General features: G+C 41.5%; 1 protein-coding gene across 3 annotated transcripts in view; it reads left to right on the forward strand.

The window, feature by feature from the left end:
• Positions 1-16243, forward strand: part of PTPN1 (protein tyrosine phosphatase non-receptor type 1) — a 70623-nt gene that overhangs the window by 27100 nt on the left and 27280 nt on the right. The window contains exon 1 of one of the 3 annotated variants that reach the window (XM_086702476.1): positions 9687-9705. The exons of the other annotated variants lie outside the window; for them this stretch is intronic. The gene's annotated coding sequence lies outside the window, so the exon portion shown is untranslated. Of the gene's footprint in view, positions 1-9686; positions 9706-16243 lie in introns of those variants that run through there. 3 annotated transcript variants of the gene reach the window in all.

The raw sequence follows: 16243 nt of genomic DNA on the forward strand, positions 1-16243 counted from the left end.
GCCCCGCGTTGGGCTCTGTGCCGACAGCTCGGAGCCTGGATGGAGCCTGCTTCCGATTCTGTGTCTCCTTCTCTCTCTGCCCCTCCCCCGCTCACACTCTGTCTCTGCCTCAAAAATAAATAAATGTAAAACAATAATTTACAAAAGATAAAAATTCTTCCTGTTCTGCTTCCCCCATTCCCTTTTGATACTTGTTCTCTACATTATTACACAGTACATTGTCCTCCTTACCGCTGACCTTGTGTCTGAAATCTAGTAAATACTAATGCTCACTATCAGTTCTTCCCTAAGCTTCCCTCCTCGGTTTGGTTGCCTGATGCTCATTCTCTACCAGATTTCTCAGGAAAGGTTTGTGGAATTAATGGTGCATGTTCTTAACAGTGTGTCTGCAGCCTTGATATTTGAAGGCCACTTTGAATATAAAAATCTTTGGATCACATTTTATTTCCTTACATAACTTAAACGTGTTACTCCATTATCTTCTGGAGCAAAAGCATTGCTGTGGATGTTTGACAGCCTCGTTAGCCTTCCTTTAAAAGTAACTGGGTCTTTTTGCTAGATTCTCAAAGGATTTTTTAACCTTTTATTTCAGAGTCTGATTCATTTATTAAGTCATGCCATGGTGGTAGCTATTTCAGTCATTCTTCCCCCAAATCTATGTGTTTTTTCAATGTATAGTTTCAAACCTTTCCTTTATTTAAATAAACCTTGAGAATGCCTTGAGTTAGAGTTTTCAATATTTTGTTACATTGCTTTGGTTTCTTTTTTCAGGGACTTAGCCTGTTATGTCTCTGTTTGATCTTCTTTGCCCATCGTCTGTTTCTTTCACTCTCTCTCAAAAACTTTTAAAATATTTCATCATTTATTTAAAAAATAAAAAACTCTTGGGGCTCCTGGCTGGCTCAGACAGTTGAGCATGTGACTCTTGATCTCGGGGTCGTGAGTTTGAGCCCCACATTAGGGGTATAGATTACTTAAAAAAAATTACTAAATACAATTTTTTAATTTTTAAAATTTTATTTCAAAAAGTTTTACAGAAAAAATTGTAAGAATAGTGCAACAAACCTATTTCTCTTTATTTCTTTAAAAAAATTGTATTCAAGTCCCCCTGATGTTTCTTTTAAGGCGTTAAACATGCTTGCTCTCGTGGTCCTCCTTGTTGTGTCTTCATTTCTGAAACTATATCTCTATTTTATTTTTAATTTTTTCCTGATTTCTTTTACTTCTCTTTTCAAATCATTCTTTTTTCCAGCCACCTTGATTCTTGATTCCTCACTCTCGTCTATATTGCTCTTCTATAGCTTCTACTGCTTTTTTAATCTCTGTTAGCTTATTGGCTTGGTTTTCGTCTGTCTTGGGCGTCTTTCCAGCTGGCTTTTATTTCCTGCAGAGATACTGCTGTGTCCCTTATTCTCTTTCGTCCAGTGATGCTGTGTGTGAAGCTCAACTACTCCTTGTCTTCAGATCATTTTTGAGCGAACGGTTTCCTTGTAGTTTGAGGAAGGAAGGGGTGGGTCCCATAGATGCTCTAGCTCAGGGCTCTCCGGCTCCCTCTTGAGATGCCTTTGTGAAGTTATTTTAAACCGACCTTGGACTTTCTCTAAGATCTGCTTCCCCTGTTCCTCCCATCTGACTTATCTTATCTCAGCCTTCTCTTTCCTTAGCCCCTTTTCCCCGTATCTTGCTCAGTTTGTTCTAGTCCTAGACGGTTCTCCTCAGTGCAGGGCTTTGTCCTAGAAGGGCCTTTCTGTGCTCAGTTTTGAGAGTCTGTGGGACCTGGATGCCCCAGCGCCTTGGGTGGAGGAAGAGCCTGGCACAGCCTGGGAGTTGGAACCCGCAGAATTTGTTTCCAGTTTGGCCGCTAACACAGACTGGCCGACACGCTTTGCGGTGAGCACCTGCTGGTGACCTGGGGGTTCTGCTGATCCCAGAGCCGTCAGAACCCTCTGAGGTCTTGAGTCTCCTTCCTCCCACACAGGTGCTATGCCACTGTGGCTCTCAGTGTCTGGTCCCTACGTCCTGTACTTTCAGGACTGCAAGGGCGCCTTGCCACTGGTTTTGTTTTAGTTGTCCGAGTTAGTCATCTGCCCTTGTTGCTTCGTGTCTCTGTGTGGAGGGCTCAGGAGGAAGGGAAAACTGTGTCACTGGGGCTACCACCTCCCAGATCATAAAACCAGAGTAAGCACTCAGAAACCTGCATCTCAGCCTGTCATCCCCCTACTTGGAAAAACTGAGTCTTAAGAATCTTCTTCGTGAAAAGTTTCAAACGTACAGAATAAGAGAGATGAGTATAATGAACCCTGACGTATCCGTCACCTGGTTTGAAAAATTACAAACTCAGGGCCTGTCTTCTTTCATCTAAACTCCCCACCCCCCACCCCATTAACCCCTCCTAGCTCTGATATGTTTTGAAGTAAGTCCTAGCATCATAACAAATACTTCTTTTAAAAAAGAAGACCGGGGCGCCTGGGTGGCTCAGTCGGTTAAGCGTCCGACTTCAGCTCAGGTCACGATCTCGCGGTCCGGGAGTTCGAGCCCCGCGTCGGGCTCTGGGCTGATGGCTCGGAGCCTGGAGCCTGCTTCGGATTCTGTGTCTCCCTCTCTCTCTGCCCCTCCCCCGTTCATGCTCTGTCTCTCTCTGTCTCAAAAATAAATAAACGTTGAAAAAAAGTTTTAAAAAGAAGACCAAAAATTGAGTATTCAGGGATAGGAGAAGCCAGAAGCACCTCTCCTTTGGCCTCAGAGAGGAAGATGAAATGTCAGTGAACGGAGACGATGATAGCATCCAGAGTCTGGGCCAGATGCCCGTCGGCCTGGGAATGTGCTCAGAATACAGCCTCTAGGGGGCTGGTCACGGTGGCAAGCTCTGCTAGGCACAAGGGCTAGCAAGACAGTGCTTCCCATTCCTGCCTAAATAGTGTTGATAGCGGAGGGTCCCCGTATGTCGTGATTTGGGAGTGCTTTGCACTGAGTCCCTCCCCAGCCTGGCTTGGCAGCTCCCTGTGAAATCCTTCCTGTCATCCCAGCCATTGACCCTGCTGCATCCCAGATTTGAGGGAAGGGTGTACATTCTGATGGAGCGTATCCTTCTCCGGGAATGTATCCCATCAGAAAATGGTTCTGCCTGCAGGAGAAATGGAGGTGGGGGTGGGGGAGAGGCACATCCTTCCAAGAAATGTTTCTCTCACACCCAGCCATTCCCTGGGTATCCTAGCAGGAAATTACTCATTGCTGGAAAACCACCCTTGTGCCCTGTGCTGAGGAGGTCAAAGAGAGAGCAGAATTCTCGAAGTTAGTTGGGTCATCAGTACTTTCTCACTGCAGTCATTATTTTGTATTCCACGGTTGTCCTCATGCTGTTGCTCTTTTCTCAATTCCGGATTCATAGCTCTCCCTTGGTGGTTCTGACCTGCTTATTATTAGCACACTCACCTAGTAAATCCTTATTGAGGGCCCCGCTGCAGGAATCGTGCTGTGCTGGTGAACAAGCTCGACCTGGTGTCTGCTCCTTTGAGTGGCGGAGACCTCTGTATCATCTTTCCCGGAAAGCCTCTCCAGCCCCGTTGAATGCAGGCAGGAAGTTTAGGAAGTGTTGTGTGTGCCCTGGGCACACCGACATGGGGCACAGGCTGCTGTAGTGTGGTACAGGCCTCCTCTTCCTTCTGACCTTGCTGTGATTACAGGAGCTGAGTCAGTGGCCCAGGCAGCGAACTTCTGAGGTTGCTCTGAGGAAGAATGGGCATCCCTTCTGCACCCCAGGCCTCAGTTGCCAAGGTTTCCTGTCAAGCAACGTCGCCGGGACATACTGGGCAAAACAGCTGGGATATAACTGTCTGATTTATTTCCTCCAGTTGACGCCAGTCCAGGCCTGCAAGGAGAAGCGACTGGTCCGCAGAGCCAGGGCGAGCTCTTCCCTCGGCACCAGGTCTGGCCGCTCCGCCGTTAGTTACTCCTGAATTTACTGTTCCCATTTTTGCTAGCCAGCCAGCCTTGGTGTCTTTCCCCTTCTCCTTTGGAATAGATTTCCCGTCTGATCGGTACTTTCTACAGTATTTGATTGTGACTACAGGTGCTCTAACCCCACCCAGTGGGAAACTCATTGAGGAAGGGACCTCGACCTAACCACCTGCCTCATCAACATTTGGCACAACTTGAAACGGAAGGGCAAAACTGGGCTTGCAAGTACAGTGATATATTGTGGTCTTGATCCTGAAAGTCGTTGTCAAAACTTGACTTTGGTGTCTTGTGTAAGAGTTTGCTTTAAGGAGTAGATTTGTTTGGCAAAGCCAATTACCTTTAAAAGAACTTTACGGTTCTGGCCTTTTAGCTATCCTGCCATCTAGTGAATGTATCTTCGGGAAATTTTATACTGTTCACTCTGAGTAGTCTTGCCAAGATTGCTTTTCGGCACAGTAGGGAAACAAATGTTCTGCTAGTGATGTGCTTGAGTTTATATAGTGCTATTACATGAAAATGTCACTAGATTCAGTGTCTCTAAAGTTCTTTATTTGAAAAAAATTTTTTAATGTTTGTTTATTTTTGAGAGAGAAAGAGAAAGAGAGGGAGACAGAGACAGAGCACGAGCAAGGGAGGGGCAGAGAGAGGAGAGAGAGAGGGAGACACAGATCCAAAGCAGGCTTTGAGCTGCCAGCACAGAGCCCGATGCAGGGCTCAAACCCATGAACTGTGAGATCATGACCTGACCCGAAGTCGGACGCTTAACCAACTGAGCCACCCAGTCACCCCTAAAGTTCTTTATTTATCCTGATTGTTTGATCCATTTGGTCCTTAGGATTTGTTTTCCTGCTAGTCATTTTGTGAGAAAGAATATCTAGCTAATTGTAATATCTTTAAAGGATATTACCTCTCCAGTAGCTTTCAGTTATGTATGTAATAATAGTGACTCCAGTTTGTATCTAGCAATATGTGTATGGATTTTGGTTTCTGTATAGTTTTAGTTGTGGCATTAAGATATTGAGCAAACCCTCTTGAGGAATGGTTTGGCATCCATCAGCCTTCAAAAGCTTCTAAAAATTGATCATATGTTATTAGCAAAGGTTTACTGCCTCTTTCCATTGTGTAGAGAATGTACTTTTTATATATTCAGCTCTAAGAAGGGAGAACCCAAAAGCCCAAGGCTTTTGACTGAAGAGGAGGAAGGGATAGAACCTTAAAAAAAAAAACACAAAAAAACCTCATCTCACTAAATATGTTGAAAAGGTGGGAAGATGTACTAATTTAATTTGCTAAGATACTGCTACTTGGATATTATCTGAAAGTTTAATGAAATACACTTAATAAAGTAAAATAAACTAAAATTTGCTTTGACCAAAGTTAGAAGTCAAGCAGCTGACATGATGAGCTATGTTTTGTCATTTTGTTTGTAATAGAACTGCTTATGAACATGGTGAATAGAAATAACTTTTTAAATTGTTGTATTTGGTACAAGTTTATATGCATGGTAATACATACTAGGTAAATATGGGAGGGGGGGATTTTTGTATCAGAGCCGTCTTGCCCATTCTTTCCTTACAGAAGAAGAACGAAGTAACAGTATTCATTCTAACTACAGAACTACTATTGTAGGTTTTAAAAACTCCCTATTATTTTAATCTCTTATGTTCCTTTTGATTTTTAGTTTGCTAAATAGTTGCAAAAAATGAGTCTAGGCTGCATCATCATCTTTAAAGAACAACTCTACCTAATTGTAATGGTTCGTCTGTCTCTGAAAAATAGTGATTTGTTCATTCTGAAGTCAGAATTATCAAATGCAGCTGTGTTTTGTTACTGTTTGAATTTAGGGAGAGGAAGGAGGAGCTTTCTGTAATATACAATTTGAGCTGCTGTAATACACAAGCACAGATTGCACTAAGTGTGGTGCAGCTGGTAAGCTGACTGAACCAGACTCAGTGTGAAGTTTAAGGGCTAATAATGGGTGTAGTTGATAATTGTAGCAGGAAAATAAACTTCAGATAGATTAAGATTAAATGTTTTTTTTAAAAAGTGACATTACCATATTGAGGAAGAAAGATTTTCTACTGCTACAAGCAGTAGAGGAAATTGCACAGGAAAAGGTCAATAGATTGGAATGCATACAAATGTAAAACTACTTTTAAACTTCTAATTGCACAGGCATTGCATATTCCCTGTAGGAAATACTGGAAAGCAATAGGAAAAAAAAATTCATCATCTTGCCAACTAGCAGTAGCTGCTGTATTGCTAATATATTGACAGTTTTCTGATCATCCTCCCACATTTAAATTTCATTTCCCATACATAAAAGGTTTTAAATGTACAAGTAAATTGGAAAAGTGGTTTCCAGCACTGACAGAATTGATGGCTTTAAAATATGTAAAGAGGTTGGGGCGCCTGGGTGGCTCAGTGGGTTAAGTGTCCAACTCTTGATTTCAGCTCAGGTGGTGATCTCACGTGATCGAGTCTCACGTTGGGCTCTTTGCTGACAGCTCTGAGCCTGGTCGGGATTCTCTCTCCCTCTCTCTCTGCCTCTCCTCTGCTTATGTGCGTGTGTGCACGTACTCTCTCAAAATAAACAAACATTAAAAAAATGAAATCTGCAATGAGGTTGTATGAATAAGAAAAATGCTAATATTCTCAAAGATTGGTAGGCAAAAGACAGAGATCACTGTGTGTGCATCATCCAGCGGACACTTAGCACCTGCTGTGAGAGCTGTGCTTCCTGGGCACGCATACAGCTGCTGCAAGGGATAGACCTGTGACATTGTTGTCTGTATGTTTTATGCCAACGTTCTGAGGCATAATCAAGATACAAATTAAAATGAGTGGACAACGTATTTCTTCTTCATTTGATTTTCAAAAAGCAAGGTAGGTGAATGTATCTGTGAGCTTGAGATGGGCAAATATTTCTTAAGACAGCCCAAAAAGCGAACCATAAAAAAGGAAAAGATTGATAAATTGAACTTCAGTGACATTAAGAACTTCTGTTCATCGAAAGCGACCATGAGGTTGCAGAAGTAGGCCCAAATTCCTCCCACCCCTGTCTGCCTGCCCCTCCTACTGTGATTCCCATAAAGAGGCAGAGAACCACTTTCGAATTTGTGTTTAGCTATGTGACTTGCTTTGGCCGATGGAATATTGGTGATCACAACACAAGCAGAGGCCTGAAGAAGTACTTGAATATTGAGCCTTGCCCTCTCTTGCTGCTTTCGACAATTCTACAATCACTACTCTGTTAACAAGCTCAGGCTAGCCTGTTGGATGATGAAGGACATGTGGCTTACTTCTTGCTTATCACCCTTGTCAGCAGCTAGCCAAGCATCAGGTTTGTATGTGAGTGAGGCCATTGGGCCACCAGCTGACCACAAGTGCATATTTGATTCCAGTCAGTAACACATGGAACAGAGACAAGCCATCCCAGCTCAAATGGCTGACTTCTAGAATCATGAGCAAATAAGCAGTTGTTGTAAGCCCTGTGTTTTGGGGTAGTTTGATCCACAGCAAAAGTCAGATGATCCAGAGGAAGATACTTGCGACATTATATGACCACCAAGGGACTTGTGCCCAGAGTCCATCAGGAACACTGCATATTATTAAGAAACAGACAGCCTAATAAAGCGAGGTGGACAAAGGCTACACAGGATGTCACTCCAGCTATATGACATTTCTGCAGTAGGCAAAACTACGGGACGGTAACAAGATCAGTGGTTACCGGGGGTTTGTGGGGAGAGAGGGCCAGCTGACTAGGTAGAGCATGGGGATTTTAGGGCAGTGAAAATACTGTTTGATATCGTAATGGTGGGTGCATGCCATCATACATTTGTCAAAACTGCTAGAATGTTCAAAGCAAAGAGTGCACCTTTCTCCAAGAACGCTTCAAGGGCTCCTCTGGCCTGAAGCAATGGTCTCTTGTGCCAGTGCTGCTCCTTGTCCGGATGTCTTGGGAGTAGGTGCATGTGACGTGTGCCACTAGTGAACAATTTTTCAGTGCTGATGTAATGAATAAGGGACTTTAAAATAACTGCGTTAAAGTGGCTGTAAAGTCATTCTTCTGGTGTTACTTTGACTTGCTGCATTCAGATACGCTTTCTTGGGTGGTGATTTCAGGTAACTCTGAGTGTTGCATGACTTCATGGTACAAAAGCAAAACTGCAGGCTGTGGGCTCACATGGGTTTTTGTCTCTTGGAACCCATATTAAGACTGGCTTGTCTTGATATGGTAAACAGTAAATAGACACCAAACCGATGACTTCAGTTTTTGTCAGTGGGTCCTCTCTCAACAGATTGGCCTGAGGAGATTTTCTCCTAAAGCCCTGAAGGTTTGGGGACCTTTGCTGTTTGTGTAGCAACATCCTTAAATTAGCTTTATGTCTGTAAGGTTACATCTCACTTATGAATTAAGGTCTAAAAAAAAAGATGAGAAATCTGTGCTTAGATCAGGTTATCCTTAAATTGCCCATAATGTCTGATGCATGTGATTTTATACCTGTAGTGTGGTACTGTTGCTCTCAGGCACATTTCAGTGCTGGAACCCTAAACTTCATCCATAGGAAGAAGCAACAAAGAAAGATGCAGGTGCCCGTAGAGGCAGGGGCTTTTGAACCAGTCGTTCCGCCTTCCCAAGAGTGTTCAGACCCTGATGGTGGGGAGGGGGGTAGGTAGAATAACGTCCAATTGCTTGGGGGCTTTAATCTGCCTGTGTTCTTGTTAATCCTGTATACCCCTGATGAGTCGTCCCAGATGTGTTTGTGAGAGGTCCACATGACAGCACCTAGCTGGAATTGAGCATCTGTTTATCTGGCGGTCTTCCCTAGGGGAATGCAAGGTCCTTGATGGCAGGACTTTGCCTCTCTTGTTCTTCTTTATATCCTTAGTACATCCTTATATGCTCTGCCACATAATCAGTACTCAGTAGATACTTAGATGAGTTGAGGGGACTCATAGTGAATCTAAGCCTTGCTTCCTTAATCCTTACACAGAGTTCTTTGGAAAGCCATATGGAAGAGCGTGGTTACCTGCTTCCTCTCTTCCCCAAATTCTCACTTTATTTTTATGGCCTCACTGAAGAACTAATCACTTCATAGTGCTTTTAGGCATTGGTAGTGCCTGCCTTCTTCATCCTGATCCTCATAATGGTGTCTAGAAAAGCATATTACATCTAGAAAGTATTTAGAAAATTTACTTGCTTGGCGACGATAATGCAGAAGCCTTGGTTCAGGCAACAGAAACTTGGAATATTAAAGAAATTCTTAACCAACGCTGTTCTCATTTTGATATTGTGTTTGCCTCCTGTTCACACGCCTCAATTATCCACGGGAGTATCCTAGCAATTTTATAAGCGTTGTTCTCCGTCATTTCAGAATGGGAATATTGTTTGGGTTCCTAAGGTCCCTCCCTGTGACCCCTGAGCTTAGGGAAATTAACCAGGGAGGGAGGAAGCTGGTGGTTGGCAGTCTGGTTCCCTGTAAAGGAAGGTGTGAGCCTTCCACTTTCGTGTGTCTGGCAGCTACTTGTGTCCTTACTCAACTGTAGCACTGTCCTCCAGCAGAGTGCCAGAACCCCAGGGCCTGAGTGAAGTACTTAAACTGTCCTTATGGAAAGCAGAAGGTAAACAAAACAGAAGCGAAAGTAGGTTCCGTTTTTGAGACTGTTCTCTTACAGGAATGGCTTTGTGGTTCTCAGCATTTAGAAAGATACTGGTTCCAGTGTGTTTTATTGACATCAATTACTGTAAGTCTGATTCATTTTCTGCCTATTGATTTCTGCCCAAGGTGAAAGTCATGACATTTAACAGAAAATGTAAGTGATTAAAAAAAAAAAAAGTATTCTTAGGACTGTGAAAATGAAGTTTAGAGTCCGTGACACCTACAAAAGCAGTTTTTATACCTCTTTGTTAATGATTCTATTTCATGTACAAATAACGTAAAGGTTGCAGTAGCTTCCTATAATGAACTCAGAGTGTTGTTTCGGAATTAATTTTATCTGCGTCAAAAGTTTTCAGTAGTAGAAGACCATGTCAGTATGCTCTCACTAATCACAAGGTTTTCTCAAAGGTAAGATCCTTCATTTCTAAATGAGTCCTATTACTGCAGCTGGAAAATAATTTTCAGTTCTGAAACTGCGTAAGACCTTACAGAATCAAAAATAGCTACGAACCACAAATACATAAAGTGACTTTGTTCTTTTGTAAATGCCCGAGGGTCATCATCAGTGACAGCAGTCCCTTTCTATGTTTTTAAGATCTCTTACTTTAAATGGCTATGTAACCATGGAGTTGTTAAAAATTGAGTGATAATGTTAAAGCTCTGTTAAGCTCCCAGAAGATACTCTAATTTATTTTAAAGATTCTTTATCCTTAATAGTTTGCAGCTTAACCCCGACCCTGCCGTGTCTGGGTACTGACTTACTGTTTAGGTTGCCCTGTGGCTGTTCTCCTCTGTCTAAACTGCTCCTTTACGTGTCCTATTTCTCATACTCTGTTCCTCCCTCCTGGCTTTCAATTTACTCCTCCTTTGACCATGTTCAATATAGCGTTTATTAACTGTCCGTTGAAGTTTTGTGTTTTGTTTCTGTTTTTAAATTTCATTTCTAAGATTACTCATTTGTTCTTTCCTATCTACTTCTTCTGGTTTCATTTCTCCCTCTTTTTACTCATGACATCTTTTTAAAAAATGATTCCTTCATTTATCCCCGATCTCAAATATGTTTATCTATGAAGTGCCTGACAGGGTGTATAATAAATTTCACGTGGGATGGACTTATTTTCTAGCCGATTTGTTGGTTTATCTTTTTCAGAACCAGTACTATTCTGTGTTTTTGGTACTGCGGCACAGGCCATTTTGAGTGGGAGGGCTTTTGTTTCCTTTGCATTCATTCTTGTTCTGTGTTTGAGCCGAGCTCTGCCTTTGTGTTTTTCTCTATATGTAGTTGACCATTGTTTTGTATTCGGAGCAGAGGGTGTACATCAACACGTGGAATCTGTTCCACCTTCTCCACCAGATTGTTCCCCTAGCCAACTTCATGAAGGGTATTCCATACCCCCCATCCCTTATCCCCTTGCTGGGGGGGCGGGAGGGGGGGAGCTGGTGGTGGTTTGTAAAGCAGTTTGATTCTGCTTTTTTCCATGTCACTTCCCAGATGGACATAATTGTTCTGTTAGTGATTTGTAGCTCCATTATTTTAACCTTGCCCCAGACCAGCGTACAGAATGACCCAACACTGCCTCAGATGCTGGCAGGGATGATTTTTGTGTATCTTGCTGCTTTTTACATGCTGACCAGTTTTCCCTCCTTTCTCTGGCTCTCTTTCAGGCACCACTGAAGATTCGGAGGTGCTGGGTTTACTTTTCAGCATCTTTCTTTATCTAATACATCGTCATTTTAAAACCTAAACCAAAACAGCCTTGGTTAGCTAAATTTTAAGCTCTTTCTTTGTTATCTAAATGTTGTAGTTTGTCCTTAAATTTAATGATACTGAGTATATGGTTTCTTGTATGTCAGTTATATAAAGGTAAATATAATAGACATTTTCCTAAGGTTTTTGTAGTAAATAATATTGTTCTAGTAACTTCCATATATAAAGAATACTGTATTGCTTTTAACTCGAAATACCTTAGCCTCTGACTTGGATGATTTTTGTATTTCTTAGAGTTATACAGAAACGCTATACTTTGTTAGACAGAAATCTTACGTTCTCCTTAATAATGAGATTGATGATTAACAAGATTTGTCCCACATGTTCCTTTGAAGATTTGGTATTTAAAATTTTAGGCTAGCACCCCCTCCCCCTGCTTCTATATATATCTCCCTGTTCAGCTGGCAGCCGCAGCAAGTGTCCAGGAAACGTACACCCCTGTATGTTCACTTACTGCATTTTAAATTCTTGCCTTTACTGTACGTCAGCATTTCCCTTCAATCTAGCTTGCTTTGTCCATCTCTGAGAGCCAGGACCTCCATAAAGTACTAGGTAACAGCTCGAAAAATCAAATTAGGCCACCGTTTGTACAGTGGGGGTAGAGGGGCATATAGATGTTGAATGTGCTAAGGGACTTGGTAGTTCACCTCAGTCCTGGTGAGTGCACAGTACTCCTGGAGGTTTTTCTTCCTTTAGGCTTTTAAAACAGATCACTGTCAGAACCATTAAAAGCTAGCCCTTTCTGCTTTGAATCCATGTATTAGTAGCTATTCCAGTGCTATCTTATCGTAAGACTCTATGTCCCAATTGCAAAGCAAAATAATAATAATTATTATTACTCTAGTAACTTCCATTTTGTAACAGATGATTGAAAATAGGATTGGGTCAGACATTTGCTAAACAACCTCCCTTTCAGGTACATTTCTGTCCCACGATGAAATGAAGCATTTGGTGTAGAAGCAAGGACTCTGAGTTTTGGGAGCCTTTGGGGCCATTCGTTAATTCAGTCCACAAAATCTAGTTGAGTCGTCTGGGCCTGGGCCTGGGCCTGGGCCTGGGCCTGGGCTTAGGAGGGGTGGAGAGGCAAGGATCCAGGCACTTCTGTCAGACTCCCAGCTGCTGATGGATGCCTTGCTGTCTACCTCGTCACATGTCAAATAGTTTGAAAGTGACTAATGCATTTTACCGTGGAGCCAGTAAGGGACACCCAGTTGTGGGACTGAAGACAAAAGGGTGTTAAAACCAAACCTATACTTAACGCAATGATGTGCTTACTATAAACATGAAACTATGTCTGCAAGGCTGGGCTGGCTTTTATGCCTGTGTGTTTTAAGATAAAAATTAGAAATCTCAAACAATGTCAGCTTTTCACCCAAGTTTTACTTCACCTAATTGGATTTGGGAGGTATTTGAATAATGGATGGTGAGCTTTCATGAGTACATACAGAAATGAATTCACTCTGGGCCCTAATTCGTTCTGTTACTGGAGCTTTCTAAGTATATGAGTCCTTCGTATTCACTGGGAGGTTATCGGTTACCTCGTTAAATGAGTGGGGCAGGATAGGAATCAAGAACTAGCCTTAGAAATTATTCAGGTAATGTTACTTTCTGTCCTGTTCCCTTCCTTGCCTCATGGACAATTTCTGGTTCAGCAGATGTTTTGTCTATAATTTACCAAGCATTTGTAGCACAACTTTCTAGCCCAGCTCAATCATACTTTTGGAAGAATTTAATTTTTTCTCGTGAAAAATTTAATTTTCTTCGTGAAAATAGTTCACTATGGAGAGGATTCAGATCAATTTGAGTGCCCAGTGCCTGTATAAAATGATAATGTAATTTCAGTCATTTACCTGTAAGCTTTGACCAAACTTAAGCCTGCTTCAGTAACCCATTATCGCATTTTCTCTAGGAGAGCGTGAACCTTGGACATCTATTACACATGCTATTTTCTTCTGTCACATTTCTGAAATCTACACTAAGAATATGAAGTAGGCTCATGAAAAGCCACTAAAGAACTGGCTAGGAGAAGGTGAGGGTAGGTAAAGAATCTATTTGTTCTGCGTTGGTATATTTCATGAAATGAGATCCTGTCTCATTTAAAATGCTGAGGTACACTTTGATTTGGAAATGTTGGCATTTCTCTTTAAGAGATGCTTCTGGAAACCTGTTCAATAGCAAGTTTTTTATTTCCCTCTTGGCTTCGCTCCCACATTTCCCCTGGCATTGAGCGTCTCATCATCCACTTTAAGGGTTTTATTTTATTTTATTTTATTTTATTTTATTTTATTTTATTTGTGGAAATTTTACACACTTGTTAAGATTATTTAATCTCGGTCAGCATAGTAAATGATGTAAGGATATTTTATGCTAGCGATGGAAGTCTCCTTAAACTTAGTCATTAGTCAGTGTTCTGCTCTTTCTACAGCTGTTGGAAAGTTAGCTTACCTTCACTACCGTTTTACATTACAGAGATCTTATTTTGCTTTAATTCTGTGAAGGTTTTTGGTACAGTCCATTTTACTTCCAAACTGCTGTTATTAGTTGCCTTTAACTTTAAAGGTACTTTATCACTCCTCAAGTTTAAGACTGTAATCCTGGCATTTTATTTTACTAAATGAAACATAAATGGCTTGTATTCAGAACATGCATGTATTTCCCATATGATACTATAATGTAGAGAAACACTTAAATGGGTATATTTTCTTATTTGTAGGTTAAAGTTGGTTAGAAAAACTTTACTGCACTTAAGATCTGTGCATTTCACCCTTATGAGTTTACCTTCGTTTTAAAATCAAGTTTTAAAAAAGTATTGTATGAATACCTCTTATTTTCTCAACATCTTGACCAAATGACCACTCCAAATTCTACTTCCTCTTCCTCTCTCAGGCAGCAAACAGTATATATTAATATAATCCTTTGGCTGAATAAAATCAGTTGCCCACGGTTACTCATATCTTGGCCCTTATTTCCTCAGAGTGAATATTTGTTGGTTCAGTGGTGTAACTGTATCAGTTATTTCTTCTGTCTTTATTCAGTCGCACCAGCTGGATTGACCAAGTTTTTTCACACACACACACACACACACACACACACACACACACACACACACACCCCCGCCCAAGGCCGAATTCGTATCTGCTGCTAAGTGCTTCCAATTAAAGAGAACAACAAATTTGAGACTTAGATTTTTATTCCTTTGAGTTATTTGTCTGTGTTGTATAGCATTTCCCTGCAAGCTTAATTTCATCCACAAATGATGTGATGAGTGTGTTCTGCTGGGTTATTTTGCTTAATCTCGGATAGGTTTATAATCTGTAAACATGCCTTTTCAAATTATTAGTTCATTTGTAGTGTGAGTCAAAAACACCTCCCCGCCATTTTGCAGTTCTTTAAATAAGTAGAATAGCAGAATGGGGGATTTTTTTTTTTTTAATCCAAGTTGATCTGCACGTGACCTGAGAAGTGAAAGGGGACCATAATAGGTCTGTGATAAAAGCCGTTGCTTTTTTGTCCACACCTCAGCCCATTACCGCAGTCTCTTTGCTCGAAACCATTTTCAACTCTGCTAGTCTCATTTGTCTATGTCTCCCTATTTCCAAGGAAAATGTTTATTTTCTCATTCATTCATTTAGACCTTTACACAGGCAGAGAGGATTTCATTTTCTTGAACAGCCATCCTTTCTGTTTTTTCCTCCCCTTTGCTTCCCCTTCCCCATTTTCCCAGTATCTTACACCTTTTGGTTAAAACGATATTCATTTCCATTATTTGCCTACACACATAGTCACAGGTAGCCTCGTCCTGTAGTTTCCTCTTTAAAGTTTTCCCGTAGTTAATAATTGCCGTATGTACTTTGATTCGCGTGGCGTTCTTTCTGCCTGTTGATTCTTCCCATACCTCTTGTAGCCTCTTGGACAGTTTTCCACCAGGTCAGTCAGCACTGGCCAGTAGAAATGCACCTCACATGTATAATTTCACCCTTTCTAGTGGCAAAAAGGTAAAAAGAAGATGAGATTAATAGTAGTTCATTTAGCCCACGATGTCCAAAATGTTGTTTTAACGAACACCACTGAAAATATTTACGATACTTTAGTTTCCTTTTTGAACACTGTCATCAAAATCTGATGTGCATGCACTTCAGACTGCTACTACTTACATGCTCTCAGGAGCCACATGCAGGAAGTGGCTGCTGTAGTGGACAGAGCAATTTCAGCTGATTTCTTGGTTTTAGTTTTTGTCTTAGAGGCTTTTGTACTAGACAGACACCTCCATTCTCTTGGATTGTTTGGTCTCTGGGCCTGACACACACAGTTGTCATCTTAGGAACTCCTTCTGCTTTTCTTGATTGGATTCCCTATTTCCTGGATTTCAGGTCTTCTCCTTATTTTTCTCTGGTGGTTTCATTCAGTCATGGTGGGTACAGTGGACAAAGGCATGTCATTGACCCATTCAGTCTCTCGAGTCACACTGCTCCAGTCTGGCCCCCTTGCTCCGAGGTCTGGTATATACTCATCATCCTGCTAACACCTCCCTCCACAGTTTCTTTGGAAATTTCCTTTGCCTTTGCTCTTGTGTCAGGTTTTTGGTTGTGTTTTTTTGTTTTTTCTTTACTACATCTTCTATTTTTCTCTTTCTTGGTTTATTTCTTCCCTCACATGGAAGACCTGATGCTCAGTGGATTGCTGAGGACCAGAAGCATGGGTGGTAAGGTGTTTGACATCTTGCCTCTGTGCAATGTTTTTATTACACCTTCTCACTTAATGACAGTTGGGCTGGATATAGAATTCTAGGTTGGAGATCATTTTGCTTCAGATTCTAAAGGCATTGCTCCATTGCTGTCTCGCTTTCAGTGTTCTG

Source organism: Puma concolor, chromosome A3, assembly GCF_028749965.1.
Source record: "Puma concolor isolate L17-30 chromosome A3, mPumCon1.1.hap2, whole genome shotgun sequence".
NCBI classification, from domain to species: Eukaryota; Metazoa; Chordata; class Mammalia; order Carnivora; family Felidae; genus Puma; species Puma concolor.